This window comes from Salmo salar, chromosome ssa13 (genome assembly GCF_905237065.1).
Source record: "Salmo salar chromosome ssa13, Ssal_v3.1, whole genome shotgun sequence".
In the NCBI taxonomy this organism is placed as follows: domain Eukaryota; kingdom Metazoa; phylum Chordata; class Actinopteri; order Salmoniformes; family Salmonidae; genus Salmo; species Salmo salar.
Window position 1 is genome coordinate 77,682,455 of NC_059454.1, and position 17,160 is coordinate 77,699,614.

Sequence of the window (17,160 nt, forward strand, 5' to 3'; positions counted from 1 at the left end):
ATGAATGGACGATGCAGTCTCCACAGTGAACCTACATCCCTACCAGATGCCATGGATTACAGGCAACATCCACACTGAGCTAAAGGCTAGAGCTGCCACTTTCAGGGAGCGGGACACTAATACAGACGCTTATAAGAAGTCCCGCTACGACCTCCGACGAGCCTTCAAACAGGCAAAGAGTTAATACAGGACTAAGATCGAATCCTACTATGCCTGCTCTGAGTTCGTCGGATGTGGAAGGGTATTTCAAAACTATCACAGATTACAAAGGGAAACCCAACCGCGAGCTGCCCAGTGACGCGAGTCTACTAGATGAGCTAAATGCCTTCTATGCTCGCTTCAAGGCAAGCAACACTGAACCATGCATGAGAGCACCAGCTGTTCCCAGATGCTTTCTGTAGCTGATGTGAGTAAAACCTTAGATCAGGTTAACATTAACAAGGCCGCAGGGCCAGGCAGATTACCAGGACGCGTACTCAGAGCATGCGCTGACCAGCTGGCAAGTGTCTTCAATAACATCTTCAACCTCTCTCTGACCCAGTCTGCTATACATACAGTTGAAGTTGAGAGTTTACATACACCTTAGCCAAATACATTTAAACTCAGTTTTTCACAATTCCTGACATTTAATCCTAGTAAAAAGTCCCTGTCTTAGGTCAGTTAGGATCACCACTTTATTTTAAGAATGTGAAATGTCAGAATAATAGTAGAGAGAATGATTTATTTCAGCTTTTATTTCTTTCATCACATTCCCAGTGGGCCAGAAGTTTACATACACTCAATTAGTATTTGGTAGCATTGACTTTAAATTGTTTAACTTGGGTCAAACATTTTGGGTAGCCTTCCACAAGCTTCCCACAATAAGTTGGGTGAATTTTGGCCCATTCCTCCTGACAAAGCTGGTGTAACTGAGACAGGTTTGTAGGCCTCCTTGCTCGCACATGCTTTTTCAGTTCTGCCCACAAATTGTCTATAGGATTGAGGTCAGGGCTTTCTGATGGCCACTCCAATACCTTAACTTTGTTGTCCTTAAGCCATTTTGCCACAACTTTGGAAGTATGCTTGGGGTCATTGTCCATTTGGAAGACACATTTGCGACCAAGCTTTAACTTCCTGACTGATGTGTTGAGATGTTGCTTCAATATGTCCACATAATTTTCCTGTCTCATGATGCCATCTATTTTGTGAAGTGCACCAATCCCTCCTGCAGCAAAGCACCCCCACAACATGATACTGCCACCCCCGTGCTTCACGGTTGGGATGGTGTTCTTCGGCTTGCAAGCATCCCCCTTTTTCCTCCAAACATAACGATGGTCATTATGGCCAAACAGTTCTATTTTTGTTTCATTAGACCAGAGGACATTTCTCCAAAAAGTACGATCTTTGTCCCCATGTGCAGTTGCAAACCGTAGTCTGGCTTTCTTATGGCGGTTTTGGAGCAGTGGCTTCTTCCTTGCTGAGCGGCCTTTCAGGTTTTGTTGATATAGGACTCGTTTTACTGTGGATATTGATACTTTTGTACCTGTTTCCTCCAGCATCTTGACAAGGTCCTTTGCTGTTGTTCTGGGATTTATTTGCACTTTTCGCACCAAAGTATGTTCATCTCTAGGAGACAGAACGTACTATTATTTGAACAGACTGCTTGTACAGATGAATGTGGTAGGCGTTTGGAAATTGCTCCCAAGGATGAACCAGTCTTGGCTGATTTATTTTTATTTTCCCATGATGTCAAGCAAAGACACACTGAGTTTGAAGGTAGGCCTTGAAATACATCCACAGGTACACCTCCAATTGACTCAAATGATGCCAATTAGCATATCAAAAGATTCTAAAGCCATGACATCATTTTCTGGAATTTTCCAAGCTGTTTAAAGGCATAGTCAACTTAGTGTATGTAAACTTCTGACCCACTGGAATTGTGATACAGTGAATTATAAGTGAAATAATCTCTGTAAACAATTGTTGGAAAAATTACTTGTGTCATGCACAAAGTAGATGTCCTAACTGACTTGCCAAAACTATAGTTTGTTAACAAGACATTTGTGGAGTGGTTGAAAAACGAGTTTTAATGACTCCAACCTAAGTGTATGTAAACTTCCGACTTCAACTGTACAGATACAGTGCCTTCAGAAAATATACCCCATCATACCCCTTGACATATTCCACATTTTGTTGTATTACAGCCTGAATTCCCCCCCAAAATTGATCACACATCTACACGCAATACCCCATAATGACAAAGTAAAAACAGGTTCTTAGAAATGTTTGCAAATGTATTGAAAATTAAATACAGACATCTAATTTACATAAGTATTCACACCCCTTTGCTATGACACTGCAAATTGAGCTCAGGTGTATCCAATTTCCATTGATCATCCTTGAGATGTTGCTACAAATTGATTGGTGTCCACCTGTGGCCTATTTAATTGATTGGACATGATTTAGTAATAAACACACCTGTCTATATAAGGTCCCACAGTTGACAGTGCATGTCAGACAGAAGCTACACCATGAAGTCCAAGTAACTGTCTGTAGATCTCAGAGAGAATTGTGATGAGGCATATCTGGGAAAGGGTATAAAACCATTTCTAGAGTGTTGAACGTTTCCAAGAGCAGTGTTCTCCATCATTGGTAAATTGAAAAAATATGGAACTACACAGACTCTGCGTAACTGACCAAACTGAGCAACCGGGCAAGAAGGACCTTAGTCAGGGAGGTGACCAAGAACCCAATGACCATTCTGACACAACTACAGAGTTTCTTGGCTGAGATAGGAGAACCTGCCAGAAGAACAACAGTCTTCACCAATCTGGGTTTATGGTAGAGTGACCAGACGGAAGCCACTCCAGAGAAAAAGGCACATGACAGCACGTCTGGAGTTTGCAAAAAGGTACATGAAAGACTACAACCATAAGGCAAAATATTCTGTGGTCTGAATGCAAAGCACTATGTCTGAAGAAAACCAGGCACAGCTCATCACCTGTCTAACACCATCCCTACCGTGAAGCATGGTGGTGGCAGCATCATCCTATGGGCATGCTTTTGAGTGACAGGGACTGGGAGACTGGTAAGAATAGAGGAAACAATGAATCGAGCTAAATACAGGCAAATCCTTGAGATCCTGCTTCAGAGTGCAAACAACAGACTGGGGAAAAGATGTACGTTCCATCAGGACAATGACCCCAAGCATACAGCCAAAGTAATGCTGGGATGGCTTCAGAACAAGAATGTGAAAGTCCTTGAGTGGCTCAGGCAAATCGCAGACACGACAGATTAGAAAGGGAAACCCAACCGCGAGCTGCAGATTGCTGTTCACCACCGCCCCCCACCTTACTTAAAGCCTTTTATTTTGGGGTGTTGCTATAGGCCACCAAGTCAGTATCTAAATAATGTGTGTGAAATGTTTGATAGTGCATGTGATGCAAACAGAGAGGTCTACCTTCTTGGGGACCTGAATATTGGCAGCTTTTCATGAAGCTGTCCTCTCAAGAGGAAGCTTCTTTCTGTAACCAGTGCCTGTAATCTGGTTCAGGTTATTAATCAACCTACCGAGGTGTTTACAAACACTACAGGAACAAGATAATCTACATGTATCAATCACTTTTTTACTAATACTGTAGACCTTTGTTCTAAAGCTGTATCTGTACCCATTGGATGCAGTGATCACAATATAGTGGCTATATCCAGGAAAGCCAAAGTTCCAACAGCTGGGCCTAAAATAGTGTATAAGAGATCATACAAAATACTTTGCTGTGACTCTTATGTGGATGATGTTAAAAATATTTGTTGGTCTGATGTGATTAATGAGGAGCATCCAGATGCTGCACTTGATGAATTTTTGAAATTGCTTTTTCCAATTACTGATAAACATGAACCTGTTAAGAAACTGACTGTTAGAACTGTTAAGGCTCCATGGATTGATGAGCAATTGAAAAACTGTATGGTTGAAAGAGATGGGGCAAAAGGAGTGGCTAATAAGTCTGGCTGCACATCTGACTGGTTGACTTACTGCAAATTGAGAAATTATGTTACTAAACTCAACAAAAAAATTGAAGAAACCGTATTATGAAGCCAAGATCAATTATATAAATAATGATGGGAAAAAAACTCCATCTTTCATATTTTATTTTAATGATTACTTAATTGGCACAGTGGGCAAACTTAGGAAGGAAATGCCAACAATGAACAGTGAGCCACTGTATTCAAACATAAAAAAACTAATAATGAAAGAAAACCATTGCAAGTTTGAATTTTGTAAAGTTAGTGTAGGAGGTGTGGAAAAATGTATAATGACAAACCTCCTGGCATTGACAACTTGGATGGAAAGCTACTGAGGATGGTAGCTGACTCTATAGCCACTCCTATCTGTCATATCTTTAATCTGAGCCTAGAGGAACGTCTTTGTCCTCAGGCCTGGAGAGAAGCCAAAGTAGTGTATGTAAACTTCCGACTTCAACTGTACACGTTTCAAGCAGACCACCATAGTCCCTGTGCCCAAGAAAGCCAAGGTAACCTATAGTCTGGCTTTTAACCTAAATGGGTCTTACCTGTTTAAATAAAGATTCAAGAAAAATAATAAATAAAGTCTAAATAACTTTTGCCCCGTAGCACTCACATCTGTAGCCATGAAATGCTTTGAAAGGCTGGTCATGGCTCACATCAACACCATCATCTCAGACAAACTGGACACATTTCAATTCGCATACCGCCCCAACAGATCCACAGATGACACAATCTCTACTGCACTCCACACTGTCCTCTCCCACCAGGACAAGAGGAACATCTATGTGAGAACGCTGTTCATTGACTACAGCTCAGCGTTCAACACCATAGTGCCCTCCAAGCTCATCACTAAGCTAAGGACCCTGGGACTGAACACCTCCCTCTGCAACTGGATCCTGGACTTCCTGATGTGCCGCCCCCAGGTGGTGAGGGTAGACACATCCACCACACTGACTCTCAACATGGGGGCCCCTCAGGGCTGTGTGCTTAGTCCCCCCCTGTACTCCTTGTTCAACCAAAACTGCGAGGCCACTCACGACTCCAACACCATCATTAAGTTTGCTGATGACACCACGAGGGTATGCCTGATCACCGACGATGATGCGACAGTGTGGTCTAACCACTAGGCTAGACAATGCCCGCCATGTGATCGGGTCCTTCTCACAGGCATCGCAGCTCCGAAGTAGGCTATAAGTGAAAACAGACACATCGGGGAAGCAACAGCAGGTAGCCTAGTGGTTAGAGTGTTGGACTAGTAACCGAAAGGTCGCAAGATTGAATCCCGAGCTGATAAGGTAAAAATCTGCCGTTCTGCTCCTGAGCAAGGCAGTTAACACACTGTTCCTAGGCCGTCATTGAAAATAAGAATTTGTTCTTAACTGACTTGCCTAGTTAAATAAAGAAAAAAGAAAAACAAGGTGCATATTGAAGATGTTAGAACTGTCCACATTTACTTTTCATCAGCCAACAAGATGAGTAACATTAGCCTATGTCAATCTATTATCCCTTTAGTAGAAAAGTTGACTTATTCTATTGGTCAGCTTGTCGTTCTGTGCAAGAATGACAGAGATGAAAATATAATTTAAAAAGTTTAAAACAGGGAAGATCTAAAGACGCAACAACAAACATGGGTTGTTAAATTGCAAAAAAAATGTATATATAAAACATGCAGCAACACTCCCTATCCAACCTGACAGAGCTTGAGAGGATCTGCAGAGAAGAATGGGAGAAACTCCCCAAATACAGGTGTGCCAAGCTTGTAGTGTCATACCCAAGAAGACTCAAGGCTGTAATCGCTGCCAAAGGTGCTTCAACAAAGTACTGAGTAAAGGGTCTGAATACTTATGTAAATGTGATATTTAAGTTTTTTATTTTTAATCCATTTGCAACAATTTAAAAAAAAAACAGTTTTTGCTTTGTCATTATGGGGTATTGTGTGTAGTTTGATGAGGGGAAAAAACGGTTTTAATCCATTTTAAAATAAGGCTGTAAGGTAACAAAATATGAAAAAAAGTCAAGGGTCTGAATACTTTACAAATGCACTACATTTGTAATTAAAAGTCTCATTGAAGTTTGGCTACATTTTCAGGTGCCTCCCTCATGTCAGCATCGGTCTGGACATGACAGATAGTCGCCAATACTCATAGTCGCCAATACTCATAGGCTATCACCTACTCTTTGACATGTAGGCTAATTATTTACGTACAATTATGTTTTTCTTAGTAAAACAACTTTAAAGTACTACTTAAGTCGTTTTATGAGTATCTGTACTTTACTAGTTATATTTTGGACAACTTTGACTTTACTACATTCCTTAAGAAAATAATGTACTTTTTACTTCATACATTTTCACAGACACCCAAAAGTACTAGTTATATTTTGAATGCTTAGCAGGACAGGAAAATGGTCCAATTCACACACTTATCAAGAGAACATCCTTTATCATCCATACTGCCTCTGATCTGGCAGACCCACTAAACACAAATTCTTCGTTTGTAAATTATGTTTTTTTTTTCTGGTGCCGTCTGATTTGCTTAATATAAGGAATTTGAAATTATTTATACTTTTACTTTTGATACTTAAGTCTATTTTAGCAATTAAATGTACTTTTGATATTAAGTATATGTAAAACCAAATACTTTTAGACTTTTACTCAAGTAGTATTTTACTGTGTGACTTTCACTTTTGCAATTTTCTATTAAGGCATCTTTACTTTTACTCAAGTATGACAATTGGGTACTTTTTCCACCACTGTGTACATACATCAATGTGTCTGGTGTCCTACATCAATAAAAGGGGTCAGCTGAGGGCTTAGGGCAGACATCTCTTTCTCTCCCTCCCTCTATCTACTCCCATTCACTTACTCTCTCTTTCTCCCTCTCTTTTACTCCCACTCTAGCTTACTCTTTATCTATCCCCCTACTCTCTTACTCCCACTCTCTCTGTATCGCTCTCATCACTGTTGCAGTGATCAAAATGATTATAATGCTTGAAGCATAGCTTCCGCATTTACCCTAGTTACTGTAGCATACAGCATAGACCTAAAGTTAACATTTCTATTGCAGGAAGGCCTATTTAGAATCATATTGAGTCGTTCTCAGAAGTACTTCAACTCTACAATGAACTAAAAAGCTAATCTAAGCAAAGGGCACTTCTGCATTATAATAAGTTGCATTAAAATCTAGACATAATTCTTTGAGATCCAAACAGTGCATCCTAAGAGATAGCAGGCCAGAAAGGGCAAAACGAAGGGAAAGTGAGATGTCACCACATTCGGCAGATCAGTCAGGGAACAATGCAGGGTGGATGTGTTCTTCAAACATTAACATCACAGTTAGTCTACCTCCAGCCCTAACACTGCAAGGCATTTAGCACATTTAACGTGACATGGTACAAGCAGCTTGCCTCTTATTTTTTGACCAGGCTTTCACACAACCTCCTGGGGTGTATATTGAAAGGCAGCATGAGCAGGAATAAAACCAAGCTGGCTTCCTAGAAAAACCATCTACCCAGATCTGGGTTCAAGTGGTATTTTAAATCTTTAAAATAGTTTGAGATGCCAGCCAGGTGGGCAGAGTTTTGCCCTTTTGGAAATGTTCCATTAGTTCCATTGCGCCGGGCAAATTCAATAAAGTATTTTATAGATTTCAAATACTATTTGAATCCATTGAACCCAGGTCTGCTGATCTATAGAAGGTGGTTGTCTCCTTAGGAAAGATACCAAATTCACTTTTTTTAAATATATATTTGTTTTATATTGAACTGTAAATAGAGAACCTGCAGGTCCTTACAGTCTTATCTGATTGGTTCTTCTATCCATGTGGTTACCTAAAATCCCCAAAAGTCCCCACAAGGCTAGTAAAACAATTCTCCCTCGTGGGGACATTTCTCACATCCCCATGAGGACAAAGGCTATTTTAAGCTTAGGGGTTAGGTTTAGGGTTAGGGTTACAATTAGGGCTATACTTACGGTACGGGTAAGGGGTTAGCCTCTCTGGGACATGTGGGCTAGCGTCCCACCCGCGTTACACACTATTCAACAGCCAGTGAAATAGCAGGGCGGCAAATTCAAAACAACAAAAATCTCATAATTAAAATTTCTCAAACATACAACTATTATATCCCATTTTAACCCTTCCGTTGTCCTCCCATTCTGCCTACTCCCCGTGTCCCGGGCGGGTCACCCTGTCCCGTCTCGGCTAAAGGCCCAGAGAGCACAAGTGTGACAGTAGGCGTGCGAACAGCCTTTGCAGATGTATTTCTTACACCTGCAGCACGCCGTGTGTGTCTTGGCGTCCTTCTTGGGCGGGCAGAGCTGACACCTCTTCCTCTTACTCGCCACTAGCGGGGCGGCGGCCGGGCCAGCGGCGTGCTCCCGGGCTGGCGGAGGAGCCGCGTCGTGGTCGGCACTCTGCAGGACTTTGACAAGCGCGGACGCGGCTTCGGTGCGGGGGAGACGCTGCCTTCTTTGTATCAAGGGCTTGACAAGCACCTTTCCCACTGCTCCAGGAACACCCTCCTCTTGTTCCGCTTCCGAGGCATCCAGTCGGGCTTGATCTCTCGCCATATGACAAAGGCGTTGTAGGAGGACACGTCGAGGATGTTGTGGAAGATGAACAGGGGCCAGCGGGCAGTCATCCGTCTGCAGCTGTAGGTGCCGACCACCTTGTCTAGGTTGTCCACGCCGCACTTGTTGCGGTTGTAGTCTAGGATGAGGGCCGGCTTCCGGTCACGGCGATCGCTAACGTCGGCCTCCGTGTGCAGCGTGCTCAGGAGTAGCACGTACTTATTTCTCTTTGCCAGGTAGGCCACCAGAGTGGCGGTGGGCGTGAAGGCGAACCTGGAGGACGAGACCTGTCTGCCCTTTGACTGGAGCAGCGCGGGAGGGAGCTCGGGCTTGTTCTTTCGCACCGTGCCGACCATGGTGAGGTTCCTCTCGAGGAGCCGCTGGCCGAGTTCGTAGGAGGTGAAGAAATTGTCGCAGGTGACGTTGTGACCACCGGGCAACCCCTGTGTGAGATCGAGGACGACGCGCGCGCCCTGGTTCTTCTCGGGGGCTCCGCCGGCCGCCTTACCGGTGTAGACTTGCATCTTCCAAGCGTAGCTGGACTTGGCGTCGCAGGCCACCCACGACTTGATGCCGTATTTGGCCAGCTTGCTGGGGATGTACTGTCGGAAAGGACAGCGCCCTTTTGGGAGAGGGAGAGGAAGGAGATTAGCGGCGGCGGCGGCGATGACGCTGCTACTGATGCTGCTGCTGACGCTGACGCTACCTCTCTATACTACCGCTGGCTCATCAAGCGTCACGTTCGGGGTCGTATTCCTCGCCGTCTTCGTCTTCCGAAACGTCCCCCTCTTCGGAATCGCAAAAGTCTTCTTCGTCTTCTCGGTCGAGGAGGCTATCTGTTCCAGGACCTGAGCCGCGCTGAAACCGGGACCGTGGCGAGGCGTCGGCCTTGCGCTCAGCGGGGTCGTATTCCTCGCCGTTGTCCTCATCGTCGTCCTCGTTGTCCTCATCTTTTTCTTTTTCTTCTTCTTCTTCCTGACAATATTAGTAGCCTCTCTACGGCCGGCCGACTGCACGCTGACGCGCCGCGCCCGGCCCGGGGGGTCACTATAACCCGTCCAACGGCTGGGGGGGGGTTACAACATACGCATTGCTAACACATGGGGGTCTCTCTGACCCGGCCTGGACGCGTGGGGGAACGGCTCCTAACACATGGCCGAGCTGGGGGCTCGCTCTGACCCGGCCTGGACAACTGCAGAGGGGGTTATAACATACGCATTGCTAACACATGGCCGAGCCAGGGGGTCTCTCTGACCCGGTCTGGACGCGCGGGGGGGGGACGGCTCCTAACACATGGCCGACACATTGCTAACACATGGCCGACCCGGGGGGTCGCTCTGACCCGGCCTGGACAACTGCAGAGGGGGTTATAACATACGCATTGCTAACACATGGCCGAGCCAGGGGGTCTCTCTGACCCGGACTGGACGTGGGGGAACAGCTCCTAACATATGGCCGAGCCAGCGGGTCGCTCTGACCCGGCCTGGACAACGGGAGGGCTAACACATGGCCGGGCCCGGGTCTCTCTGACCCGGCCTAGACGCGGGGGAACGGCTCCTAACACATGGCCGAGCCAGCGGGTCGCTCTGACCCGGCCGAGACAACGGGAGGGTTATAGATAATCTTCTCGTTAATCCAACCACATTGTCCGATTTCAAAAAAGGCTTTACGGCGAAAGCATAACATTAGATTATGTTAGGACAGGGCCTAAACAAGAAAAACCACACAGCCATTTTCCAAGCAAGGAGAGGTGTCACAAAAAACAGAAATACAGCTAAAATGAATCACTAACCTTTGATGATCTTCATCAGATGACACTCCCAGGACTCAATGTTACACACTACATGTATGTTTTGTTCGATAAAGTTCATATTTATATCCATAAACCCCATTTTACATTGGCGCGTGATGTTCAGAAAATGTATTCCCTCCAAAACCTCCGGTGAATGAGCACATCAATTTACAAAAATACTCATCATAAACGTTGATAAAATTTACAACAGTTATTGAAAGAGTTATAGATACACTTCTCCTTAATGCAACCGCTGTGTCAGATTTTAAAGTAGCTTTATGGCGAAAGCACATTTTTCAATATTCTGAGTACAGAGCTCAGCCATCAAAGCAAGCTATACAGTTACCCGCCAAGTTCTGGAGTCAACTAAACTCAGAATTAGTATTATAAATCTTCACTTACCTTTGCTGATCTTCGTCGGAATGCACTCCCGGGACTCCCACTTCCACAAGAAATGTTTGTTTTGTTCGATAAACTCCAAATTTATGTCCAAATACCTCCGTTTTGTTCGCGCGTTCAGATCACTAATCCAAAGGCATAACACGCGAGCGCAAAACCAGAGACGAAAAGTCAAATAGTTCCATTACCATTCGTAGAAACATGTCAAACGATGTTTACAATCAATCCTTAGGGTCTTTTTAACAAAAATCTTCCATAATATTCCAACCGGACAATAGCATATTCATTACAGAGGAAAAAGAAGGAAGGGCACGCCTGCGTGCCGTAAACAACTCATTGGTCCCAGGCTTGAGTCAGCTCCTATTCTCTACCCAGTAACAGTAGAAGCATAAAACAAGGTTTTAAAGACTGTTGACATCTAGTGGAAGACTTAGGAAATGCAAAATGACCCCACAGACACTGTAGTTTGAATAGGGATTAGATAGAAAAACTACAAGCCACTTCCTGGTTGGATTTTTTCTCAGGTTTTTGCCTACCATATGAGTTCTGTTATACTCACAGACATCATTCAAACAGTTTTAGAAACTTCAGAGTGTTTTCTATCCAAATCTACTAATAATATCCATATCCTACCTTCTGGGCCCGAGTAGCAGGCAGTTTAATTTGGGCACGTTATTCATCTGAATTTCTGAATACTGCCCCCTGTCACCAAGAAGTTAACCTAAACCTAACCCACTAAGGTTTTAGGTTAGTTTTAGGGGTTCGAATGGAAATATATTTTAGGTCTCCACGAGGATAGAAGAACAAAACGTGTGTGCTGTGTGTGTGTGTGTGGCCCATCATATAATGTTGCTAGGGCCCACTGTCTTCTCCTCATGCCTGTGTGAATATCATCCATCCACACTTGCCTTTTCACAGACAGGTCTGGTACTGTACCTCAGCTAGATAGGCAAATGCATGTGACAATAGTTAGGCATATGTAAATCATATCAAAACATGTAAAGCCAAGTTGAGGAAGTGAGAAAAAATTTAGGAAAAGCTAAGAGCAGCTTTAAATTTGAAAATGTAGTGAAATTGAGAAATAACAGAAATTGAGGAAGCAAACACTGAGGTAATGTCTGTTAAATAATCATGAGTCAAAAGCAGTTAAGAGAAAGACTTATTAGCTAAGATTTTGAAATCAGCTTACTACTTCACTGTTTGTAAAACACTGACCCTGTCTCTGCAGTACGCTGAGACAGAGCCTGGGCCTATATAGGCAAAGTCTGCATCCTGACAAAGACACAAGGGCCACATTTGTTTTCACCTTCATAGTAGTGCATGACTCAAGGTTAGGGCTGTGGCAGTCACGAAATTTCGTCAGCCGGTGATTGTCAAGCAAATAACTGTCGGTCTCACAGTAACTGACCGTTAATTAAAATAAACACATTTAGCATCTCCTGGCTTCCACACATAGCCTACAAGCCACTGATACAGACCTTTGGAACATTTACATTTTTAAAGTCTAATAAATCCATATAATATAGCCTACACCTTCACAATAAATCCATTATTTATTTTATACAGGTCTAATAAAGCATGATATGAAGAAAATGTACTCCATTTCAGAAGAACAGAATAGCAAACTCTGGTCCTGATCTGGCTATGCCAAATGGCTGGGAGTTACACTAGTTCATTTTGCAGACAAGATTTGCTTAGAATTCCATGGCATTATCTTATAGTATGAAAAATACAGGTGAACAAAGCTGAAAAAAATATAAATATTATCTCAAGTGATTTGAGGGAATGCGCACAGGCTATTCTGTGTTGAGCGGTTAACAAAGAAATAGGTACTCCTATATGCTTAATTTAGAGTTATTAATGTAACTTTAGTTGTTCTACAAACGTTGGGCTATATGTTTTCATTTATAATACATTGTAAGGCTGCATGATGAGACTAATGATGATTTGAAAAAAGTAGCTTGAAAGGCATGAGCTCCGCTTAGTTTTTTGCACAGCCTGTACAGACTCCAATAGTCTTTCATTCACAATTTGACAAGCACTTGATAATGCCTCAAATTTTACAGTGGCATCCCTTTTGTGGCCGTAATGCACCCTAAAAAATCCATGTCTTTTGCGGCCAGTGGCCGTTGTGCCCTTGGACCGGAGTGCTGCATTGTGCTCTTCTCCCTGAGAACTGCATGCTCCTAAGCACCTCTCACTCACATGGCTCTCCATCACGTGATTGGGTCTTTCTCACAGGCTACAAGTGAAGACAGACACATCGGGGACACAACTGTGCGCGTCCTTATCCAATTCCGATGTGCATATTGAAGCTTATGTATGCCAATTAGGCTCTAAACCCCTTGTAAAACGAATGAATGTGCTTAATTTTAAGAAGTTATTTGGCTACTTTAGTTGTGATACAAACCTTATCAAAACATATAGGCCTACGGGCTAGGCTACATGAGGTGTGCGACTATGATTCGAAATGCCTGACAGCTTCAAAGACGTTTTGGACACTACAGTGAAAATGGTTAACTTTGTTAAAGCAAGGCCCCTGAACTCTCATGTATTTACTGTATTATGCAATGATATGGGCAGTGACCTTGTAACGCTTTTACAACATACAGAAGTGCGCTGGTTATCAAGAGGCAAAGTATTGTCAAGTTTTTTTTAATTGAGAGACGAGCTTAAAGTTTTCTTTACTGACCATAACTTTCACTTGTCTGACCACTTGCATGATGATGACTTTCTCACACAACTGGCCTATCTGGGTGATGTTTTTTCTCGCCTGAATGATCTGAATCTAGGATTACAGGGACTCTCCGCAACTATATTCAATGTGCGGGACAAAATTGAGGCTATGATTAAGAAGTTGGAGCTCTTCTCTGTCTGCATTAACAAGGACAACACACAGGTCTTTCCATCATTGTATGAATTTTTGTGTGCAAATGAACTGAAGCTTAAAGACAATGTCAAATAGTTTTATATGTAAGATGGTTAAATAAATGGATTATTATACTATTATTTCTGCCCTGGTCCTATAAGAGCTCTTTGTCACTTCCCACGAGCCGGGTTGTGATAAAACTCACACCCATTCTTATGTTTAATAAATGTATCGTATAGTGTGTGTGTGTGGCAGGCTTACAATGATGGCAAAAAACAACATTTGAGAGTGTGCTGTCCCTGGTGCTAGAGGGGGTACACAGCTGGAGGTTGAATGTTTGAAGGGGTACGGCACTATAAAACGTTTGGGAACCACTGGCATAGCCTATAGAAATGTTGCACAACATGAGCTCATGGGCTCTCATGAAGGGTTTGATTAGATTTTTGACACATTTGCATTGATGTCAGAGTGATTAGAGGAACAATAGAGTGCTGAGTCCCAACGAGGCAGTTAGCAAGTTTGGTAGGCTACTAATGACCATCAGCAGCATCAGAGCTTGGAGAAGCCTAATTACCGTGACCGCCGGTGTGACGGTAATACGGTCACTGCAACAGCCCTACTCAAGGTTTAGTTTTTATACTGTCAGGACACAGTTATGTAAAGATAACCTTTAATGTTCCTCAGCAGTGAGAGGAGGACAATTACTAGACTGAGTGTGTCCTCCATCAAAATGATCTAATTATGACAAACCCAATGTCTTAGAAAGAGAGAGAGAGCGAGAGAGAAAGACATCAGAATATGAAAGCTGACTTTATTTATTAAATTGAAGTCTTCTTGATGACAGCAGGTTTCACTAATTTCACTTCAAACATTTTCACAAAAACATGATATTTCTCAGGAAATATGAGTCATGTGGCAAAATCGGTTTGTGGGATGGTTAGGCTAAATAATGGAAATTTGTCAGCAGCATATCCGCAAATTAAAAAGTAAATTATGATTTTCTACTTACCAAAGCCACTGCCCTAACTGTTGGGTTGTTATTTTCACTAATTACATTGACTTTGACAGCAAGGGGATGCAAAGACTTTCTCAAAAAGAGATGATTACACATAGAGAGATCTTATGGGGTTTTCTTAGAGAGCTAACAACAATCCAAAGGTTGCTGAGTCTAGATAAGGAAAGCTTGTACCAACTAACATTTCTTATCTGTTTGGGATTGAGATGTGAGTGAAACACTTTTGAGACATCCTATTATCCATTTGAGCCCTAAAGGAGAGACAACAAACAATTTGGAGAACATAGCTACGCTATCCCTTTGACAACAAACATCCCATGAACCACAACAACCAAGTAGGCTACTATTGATATCATAGTCATAAGCAAATTACCCTATGAAACCAGTCCACAGAAAGTTGAAATTCAAACGTTTTCCAGTCTATAATCCCACACAGTGGGAGACCTCCCTCCATTGAACTGTGTATCTTGATCTCATAGGGAAGGTACAACAAAGCAGGTGCTGTGGGTGGGCTACCAGTCCAGTCTCTCTACCCAGCCCAGGCTCAGTGTTTCTGTTTGGGGGAGCAGATGTGGATATAGGGCACAGGAGCATGCTCCCATCCTCAGAAGGTTAATGGAGCTTGGTAGCACTGACAGACATCTCCACTCTCCCTCTTTCTGCATATAAACTATAGTAATAGCTGCTGTCACTGACAGAAGACTTCCCCCAACCCTGATGAGGCAATTCTCAGTCTACTTCCTGAGAGGAGATGCCCATCACAGACCCACGCATTAAGTGACGTCTCTGTGCTTATTCCTTCAATATTAAAACTGACACAGTCCTTTAATGAATGGATTACAGATGGTTACACACGATTACTTATGCTCCATATATTGGCTATATAGGAATCACACCATGGAGATGACAGATGCTACAACAAGCAGTGGTGCACAGAATACTGTAGATCTAGGCCTACCTAAACAAGCACAAAAAAAACTATTTTACTTGAGTATAATACACCAAATACACCTCGTAATACCCTTAAAATATATCTCTCTCTCATTGCTAGCTGAACATACTGTAATGCTAGCAGAACATACTGTAGCTAACATGAATAAGGAGGAGCCTGATTCATTTCCTCAGCATCATCCACCACAGTAAGCAGTGGGTGGGCGGCTCCTGAGTTCTGGCTGGCCCCAGCTTGGCAGTGGGTTGGAGAAAGGATGTTGGGTTGAATATCACACTGCTTCATCACATCCTCTGATGTGTGACCCACTCTGCATGGCTCAGCCAAGGGCAGGCTTCAGCCTCAGTCAGCCTTTAAATAACCAAGACTCTAAAGAGATGAACTGCTGGTGAACTATGACCAACACTAGCATTATATAGCACGTTGTTACTTCAGAGAAAAAACGACTGGTAAATTTAGCCCATAATGTTACTAAAAAAGGTCTGTGGATATCTGTTAAGATCAGCCATAAAAAACATCTTTCATTTTCAATTGTCCAACTAACGTCCTCAAATGCCTTAAAAGTTTCCTGTTTCAACCTGACTACCTTTAACTAACTTCTGAAAGGTCACAGACTGAGACTGAGCTCTAAAAAACATAAACAGACATATCAAAAGGGGGAGAAAGAGAGAGGGAGGGAGACAGAGGGATAGAGTGTCATAGAGAGTGTACTCACAGAAAGAAAACAGCACTGGTCTTGATGACACCTTCACAGAAACTGCCCTGCACTGTAACTCCTCCTATACACATTGACTGACTCCTACCGGAGTTGAGCTGGACAGACTACTCACACAGCGTCTAGAGCCACTGAGAAAGAGCAGCAGGGCCAAGAGCAGTCCAGCTGCTACTGCCTCCACACACACAGATCAAGACACGGAAGCAGCCTGTCTGCCCCTGTGCTGCTGGCTGTACCTCTCTCTCGCGCTCTCTCTGACACACACACACACACACACACACACACACACACACACACACACACACACACACACACACACACACACACACACACACACACACACACACACACACACACACACACAGACAGAGAGAGAGAGAGAGTCTAGCCACGAGGAAGTCTCCCTCCCCACTCAGACTATTTTTCCAAGCTGAGGTACAGGCGGTGGGAGAGGTGGAGACAGTTGTTTTGAGAAGTTATATTTATTTCAATCCTGTTATTTGTCTCCCTTCCCTCAGGACACTGTGGTCATTTGATTTAGGCTACCTTAGGCTTAGCTCATGTGTATGACAGATTGTAGAGGACACAATCACCCCATTGTATGGTAAATAACTTTAGAGACCTGTGTCTGTGTTGCTCATCCTTAGTAGGAAGATATGTGATTCTTTTATTCATGTCTTTGAATATACTAGTATTTTAGAAATCAAAAGCACCAGATGCCTTTTGGTGGACGACGTGCACATTTCTCACTTCCAAATGTCCTGGCTGTGCTGACAAAGCTCGTCTTTGTCTCAGAAGAAAATATTTCTAGCTTCAGTAGAGAGAAGAGGGAGGGCCGAGGATTAAGCATTT

The 17,160-nt window shown here is 43.3% G+C and overlaps 1 protein-coding gene across 3 annotated transcripts in view; it reads right to left on the minus strand.

Moving 5' to 3' along the window:
- LOC106567978 (cytospin-B-like) overlaps positions 1-17,160 on the minus strand; it is a 175,485-nt gene that overhangs the window by 120,942 nt on the left and 37,383 nt on the right. Inside the window, exon 1 of one of the 3 annotated variants that reach the window (XM_014137916.2) lies at positions 16,309-16,507. The exons of the other annotated variants lie outside the window; for them this stretch is intronic. The gene's annotated coding sequence lies outside the window, so the exon portion shown is untranslated. Of the gene's footprint in view, positions 1-16,308; positions 16,508-17,160 lie in introns of those variants that run through there. 3 annotated transcript variants of the gene reach the window in all.